The sequence below is a fragment of the Helianthus annuus genome, chromosome 4 (genome assembly GCF_002127325.2).
Source record: "Helianthus annuus cultivar XRQ/B chromosome 4, HanXRQr2.0-SUNRISE, whole genome shotgun sequence".
Lineage (NCBI taxonomy): Eukaryota > Viridiplantae > Streptophyta > Magnoliopsida > Asterales > Asteraceae > Helianthus > Helianthus annuus.
Window position 1 is genome coordinate 122381773 of NC_035436.2, and position 7760 is coordinate 122389532.

Genomic DNA, 7760 nt, shown 5'->3' on the forward strand with positions numbered 1-7760 from the left:
TTGATAAAGATCTTTGTGTTAACATAATGCCTAACTACATTTTTGAAAAATTAAGTGTTAGTGATTTTACTCCACTTCAAATACCCATTTTTCTATCCGATCGAAAAGTAATGAAATCAATCGGTGTAGTTGAAGATGTTTTGGTTCAAACAAATCAATTGGTAATCCCAACCGACTTCGTCATCCTTGATGACGCCCCCTTAGTCTTGGGAAAACCTTTTGTACAAACTCATAAAGCTTTGAAAAACCGGAAATTCAACAATCTACCTCTTCAATTGGGGGCATTAAAAAGGAGCATAGATCTTGAGCGTTCAATGAAATATCCTTTTGGTAACAATGACCCCCTAATTGAAGATGAAGCTGAACCACCCGATACAACCAACGAAGAGGACCACTTTGTCGAAGAAGAGATAGCCATAGAACAAACCTTTAAGGTTCTTAATCTAGATGAGCCACAAAATAAGGTGTCTTCTAAAGACCCACCCGTTGAGCTCAAGGAACTTCCTAAAGGTTTGGAATATGCTTTTCTAGGCAAAGATGGTAGTTTACCCGTAATTATTTCATCTAAATTAAGTAACATAGAAAAAGAAAAATTAATTAGCCTACTTAAAAAACACAAAAACGCGATCGCTTGGAAGCTTGTAGATATTAAAGGAATAAGCCCTTCCATGTGCACGCACAAGATTTTAATGAATGATGACTACAAAACGGTAATTCAACCACAACGAAGAGTGAACCCCAATGTTCAAGAAGTGGTTAAGAATGAAGTCATCAAACTACTCGACGCCGGACTAATCTACCCTATCTCCGATAGCCCGTGGGTAAGTCCCGTTCAAGTAGTCCCAAAGAAAGGAGGTATGACGGTAATAACTAACGAGAAAAATGAATTAATACCAACGAGAACCGTCACAGGATGGAGAGTTTGTATAGATTATAGGCGATTAAATGAAGCGACAAGGAAAGACCATTTTCCTTTGCCCTTCATTGATCAAATGTTAGAAAGATTATCCGGTCATAAATTTTATTGTTTCTTAGATGGTTTTTCAGGTTACTTTCAAATACCGATAGCACCAGAAGACCAAGAGAAAACAACTTTCACATGTCCCTACGGAACTTTTGCATATCGACGCATGCCATTCGGTCTATGTAATGCGCCTGCAACATTCCAACGTTGTATGGTCGCCATTTTCCATCATATGATCGAAAAGACAATGGAAGTCTTCATGGATGACTTTTCCATCTTTGGAGACTCATATGACCAATGCCTCGATAATTTTGAACGAATGCTATCCCGATGTGAGGAAACTAACCTCGCCCTTAACTGGGAAAAATGCCATTTCATGGTAACAGAGGGAATAGTACTCGGTCACAAAATCTCAAGCGAAGGAATGGAAGTTGATCGAGCAAAAATAGAGACTATTTCTCGATTACCTCCTCCATCCTCCGTGCGAGCAATCAGAAGTTTACTAGGACATGCCGGATTTTATAGAAGGTTTATCAAAGACTTTTCAAAAATTTCAAGGCCTCTAACAAAATTACTTGAAAAAGATGCACCCTTCATCTTTGACAAGGAATGCAATCAAACATTTCTAACCCTCAAGGAAATGCTAGTCAATGCACCTATCATGATAGCGCCAGATTGGAAATTTCCTTTCGAAATCATGTGTGATGCAAGTGACTTTGCTGTGGGAGCAGTCTTGGGACAAAGAAAAGAAAAGCATTTCCACCCAATTTATTATGCTAGTAAAACTCTTAATGATGCACAAGAAAATTATACAACTACAGAAAAAGAATTACTAGCGGTGGTATTTGCTTTTGATAAATTTCGTTCTTATCTTGTTCTTTCTAAAACAGTAGTTTATACAGACCATGCAGCCATCAGGTACCTCTTCAAGAAGCAAGACGCAAAACCCCGTTTGATCAGATGGATTCTACTTCTCCAAGAATTCGACATTGAAATCAAGGACAAAAGAGGAGCAGAAAACACTGCTGCATATCATCTCTCTCGCTTAGAAGACCCAGCTTTGGAGACAACCAGAGACGAGCAAATCAACGAGAAATTTCCCACGGAATCCTTAGAAATGATGGAAAGTAGACAAGAACCATGGTATGCCGACTACGCTAATTTCTTAGCTAGCGGTATAGTCACCAAAGGATGGCCACATCATCAAAGAAAGAAATTCTTTGCTGATGTAAAGCATTACTTTTGGGAAGACCCCTATCTTTTCAAAATGTGTGCCGACCAGCTCATCCGAAGGTGTGTCCATGGTAATGAAGCACGAAGAATTCTCCGTCATTGTCATGAAGGTCCATACGGAGGACATCATGGTGCCACAAGTACCGCACGAAAGGTATTTGATTCGGGATTTTACTGGCCGACCATTTACAAGGATGCACAAAACCTTGTGAAGACATGTGATGCCTGCCAGAGATCAGGTAATATTTCTTCCAAAAACGAAATGCCTTAAAACGGCATTCTCGTCTGTGAAATCTTTGATGTGTGGGGACTCGATTTCATGGGACCTTTCCCACCTTCAAAGGGAAACAAATATATACTTGTGGTAGTCGATTACTTGTCTAAATGGGCAGAGGCCAAGGCTCTTCCAACAAATGATGGAAGAGTAGTGGTAAAATTTCTGAAAAAACTGTTTTCTCGCTTCGGGACACCAAAGGCTTTAATAAGTGATAGAGGTACCCATTTTTGCAATCATCAACTCGAAAAAATATTAACAAGGTATGGGGTCTATCACCGGGTCTCAACAGCATATCACCCTCAAACAAATGGGCAAGCCGAAGTGACTAATCGAGGTTTAAAACGAATACTTGAAAAAACCGTAGGAATAAATAAAAAAGAATGGGCCGACAAATTAGACGACGCTTTATGGGCTTTTCGAACTGCTTATAAAACCACTATAGGCACAACCCCATATAAACTCGTCTATGGAAAAAGTTGTCACTTGCCAGTAGAAATAGCTCACAAAGCCTACTGGGCAATAAAAAACGTAAACTTAAATTTAGAAATTGCCGGTAAAAATCGATTTTGTCAAATAAATGAATTAGACGAGCTAAGGAATTATGCATATTCTAACTCCGAAATTTATAAAGAAAGAATGAAAAATTTACATGATAAATATATTAAATCTAATGACTTTCGGGTTGGAGATCAAGTTCTATTGTTTAATTCACGACTTCGGTTATTTCCTGGTAAACTAAAATCTAGGTGGTCAGGACCTTTTTCAGTCACCCATGCTTTTCCACACGGTGCAGTAGAAATTAAAACTCGAAATGGGACACCATTTAAAGTCAATGGCCAACGGTTGAAACTCTACCGAGGATCCATTGAGGATGAGGAAGAGGAGATCTCACTTCAAACGGTTAACGAATAAACTCATACCAGACATGTTACAGGTAAGTGTACGTTTAAAAGCCGGTAAATCTTCTAACCATTTTTTTCGGAAATAAGGGGCATGCACACGAGCACATAAAAAAAAAATTCAAAAACTTTGCCCGGCACGAGGCCGTGTCCGCTGGACACGGGGCCGTGTCGAGGCGACTGTCGGGATAAAACCCTCTTTTCCTATCAGTTACACCATTCCACACGCCCCGTTTAGCCGAAAACTCTCTGGTTTGAGGCGATTTTCTGCAGTTTTTCAACGTCACCACCGAATCTAACAACGTCAAGGTATGATTCTATCCCCCTTAGTAGTTAGATTAGTTACTTGCATGTAGTTAAAACATCAAAAATTGGGAAAAATCTAGGGTTCTTCATGTTCATCCGGATCGAACTCAAAATTTTTGATGAAATTTGTTAGTAGTAGTTTAGAGTAGAGTAATAGAAAGTAAATAGACAAATATTGTTGACAGATTCGTTCGATTTCCAACTAAAACCCCAAACCCTTGTTCTTGAACCGAAAAACACGAAATTGAAAGGGTAAACGGTTTGTTTTGGGAAAAATGACACTTAGGGTTTCATTTTCGGGGGAAACCGCTACTATTGGGCTAAAAATTTTCAGGTTTTCGAAACCGGGACGAAAAATGGAATTTTTGGGTTACAGACGCCTGGACAAGGGGCCGTGTCCGCTGAACACGGGGCCGTGTCCAGCCCACTGTTTGCAGTTTCACTCTGATTTTCCTTGTTTCGTACTAACTTTTTATGTATTCTTTTCAGATGTCGGAATTCACAAGGTTTAACGCAAATGAACTGGACGCTAGGGCACGGTACGAGGTTCTACAAACAAGACCGGAAGAGTACCCAAGGAGGGCGTGTACCGACTTGCTAACCATGGTGAATCAACTTGACCGCTTCAACAACATTGTGAGGGGTCCACTGCATGTCGCATTGACCACCCGACTACGGTCGGTACACCAATGCACGATGGAGTTCTACAGCACCTTCATTTTCAACTCGAGACGCGAACCGTTTGACCATGAGGCGGTCGAATTTCGATGTGGAGGGACCACGTTTAGAACCTCCATGGCACAGTTTGGAGCCATCATTGGGCTATATAGTGAAGAGGAAGCGGGGAATGAAGAGAATACTGGGGGATTACGAGACTTGGATGCAACTGAACGCCAAGCCGCATGGGCTCAAATAGGTGAAGGAATCTACAACCCGAGCATCACCAAAAGTACCAAACTGAGGGACCCGCTATACCGATACATCCACAGGCTCCTATCGTACTCGCTGAACCAATGCCACAACAGTAGTGGCGTTGTTGGGTTGAAAGATTTGGTCGTCCTTCACTGCATCCACAACCAGAAGCCTCTCGATGTTCCGTACCTCCTACTGCGAAACATGCACCTAAACCGCCTTGCTCATGCTCCTACACCGATCTTCTTCGGAGGATGGGTGTACCGTCTTTTCAAGCACTTCACGAATATCCCAAGGTCCTTCGAAAGGAGTCCATGGTCGGGACGGGTCGATTATCACATTTGCCGATCCATGAACTTGCTTTATGAAGCGGAGGACGGGACGGTGAGCTTTCAGAGGACGCGAGGCTATGCATGGAACCCGCAAGAGGCTCTAGTTCTTCACGCACCACATCCCCATTTTCAGTACCCACCCCAAGGCGATCCGGGCCAATCCTCCTCTCAAGGAGGTGGTTTTCCTAACTTTCAAAGTTTACATGATCTTTTGCAGGAAAACCTCATGTGCACAAGGAATACCTACAATCTCGCCAACAACACACACCACCGGGTTGGAGCTATCGAACGCAACATTAACGATATACAAGATGATATCGGTAGCATCCGGGAGTACATGGCGAGGCACGTGGGTGGAGATGATGGTAGTGATGAAGACATGGAGTAGGAGGCTTGAAGGAACAAGGGGCTAGTTGGTGATGAGCCCACAGGTTTAAGTGCCCTTCTATCTATCAAACAATTCATGGCCTGCGTGCCATTTGTCGAACAATTTACTTTCTCTAACTACTTTTTATCTTTGTTTTATTTTTACTTTATGTTTGGATGATGCTTGACGATGGTAATTTAGGATGGTTTGTGCTTGTTTGGTTGGTATTAAGTGTTTAAACAGGTGCAATGCGAGGGTTAGAGTGCTAAACATTAGCACTTGCAGCCCTATGATGGAGAAACCGGGAGACAAAACCTATTTTTCAAGCTAACAGACTGTCCACACGGGGACGTGTCCAGCCGACACGCCCCCGTGTTCATCTCCCAGATCTGCTGTTTGGCTACTGACCTGCAAATTTTTGCCAGCCACGAGGCCGTGTCCAGCCGACACGCCCCCGTGTTCACCTTCTGTAAGTTTTCGTTACTGGCAGTTCACCACGGGGCCGTGTCCAATGCACACGGGGCCGTGTCCAGACTGCCAGTGACATAAACCTTTGCTTTTAAACCCACTTTTACACATTCTAATCAACCAAAAACATTATTTTTGGACACATTGAGGACAATGTGTAATTTAAGTGTGGGGGGGGGGATGCTAAAACCTTGAAATTTTGCAAAATCCTAAACACAAGCCTTACACAAAACTCTATTGGAACCGCTAAACACCCATTTTTCAAAAAAACTTTTTCATTTTTTTTTTACTTGTCTTAGTTTAAGTTGGGAATAACAAGTTCTAAAAAGGTTATATTTTTACAAGTTTACAACCGATAGCGTCGTGATAAAAAGAACCAACATAAGAAAATTATGAAACGGTATAACAAGTCTAGTTAAAAATTCGATTATATATACTTGATCACATTAAAAACCCATTCCCACAAAAGTGAGTTTTGAGCCTTTATTGAGCATAAAAATACACATATTTAGATTAAATGCTCATTTTTCGTTTCTTGTGTGAATAGCCGCTCGGTTCTTACAAATCTAGAACTTGCCACGACGATACATTCCCGGTCCTTACCAACTTAAACCCAAGTAAGTAAATGATGGAGGCATTAGGACTAACCATTTTTCTTTCAAAACCATTATTTTTCATTTTTTTACCTACCCGAAATCCCCCTAGATAGCCCCTTTGAGCCTAAACCTTTCATTTCATTACCCCAAAACCCCTTTTTTTTACCCACCAAAAACCTTTTTATTTTTTATAGCCCCTTTGAGCCTAAACCTTTTATTTCATTACCCCAAAACCCCTTTTTTTTACCCACCAAAAACCTTTTTATTTTTTTCACCCTTTATTTTAGTAACAAGCTCGCTTTTTCGTAAACTCACCTTTTTATGTGACGATCAAAAAAAAATAAATATATATATATATATATATATATATATATATATATATGATGATGAAGTCAAAAACAAACAAAAGCTATAAAAGCTTGTTTGGAGAAATACTTCAAAATAAAAAAAAAGTCACTAAAAACAAGGTACTTCACGAAAACCGACGCTTGTTACGATTTTCGCCCTTTTTACTAACCACTAACCAACCACCCACCTTTAACCCAAGCCTAACCCTTCACCCCAAAAGTCCTCTTGATATTTACAAAGGTAAAAAGTTAAAAAGGAGGAGGATTGATTGCTTGGCAAGCCTATGGAAGGCGTAAGTTCCATGCCGCTCTCGAGTGATTCACTAAAAATATACACCTTCGGCCGAGTGTTGAGTGATCTCCCGTGAGGTATGTGAACTTGTATATAAATGGAATTTTAATAAGGCATGCTATGCCCAAACAAGTAATTTATCTTATGAAACGTTCAAAATAAATCATAACGAATAGGATTGTAAATAAATAAAAATAAAACCTATAAAAACCTTGGATTCCTGACACTCTAGGACAAGCTAAAAAAAAAAAAAAAAAAAAAAAAAAAAAAAAAAAAAACTTCTCTTCTACCTATTCCATTTGGGAGTGTAAGCAACATTTAAAGAGTTTTGCTTGAGGACAAGCAAAAGTTCAAGTGTGGGGGTATTTGATGTGTGTAAAATGCAACATATAAATCACATCAATTAAGGCATAAAACTAACCCTTTTTAAGTACTAATGTTGGAAAAAGAGTGTTTTTGTTTTCCTTTTGTATTTTCAGGATGAAATGAGCTCAAAATCACAAAAGAAGCAAAAAGACAACTAATTCTAGCATAAATACAAGAAAAGGAACAAAAGTGGACTGCCCGGACCCTCAACGGCACCTCCCAAGGCAAAGGAGAAGAAACAGAGTCTGAACACGCCCCGTGTCCAGCGAACACGGGGGCGTGCCCAGGAAGCAGCAGAAAAGACAAACCAGTAGAAGCTTCCATTGCCCACCACGGGGCCGTGTCCAGTGAGCACGGGGGCGTGGTGAAAGTACAGCAGGCGCATTAATTGTAATTGCGAA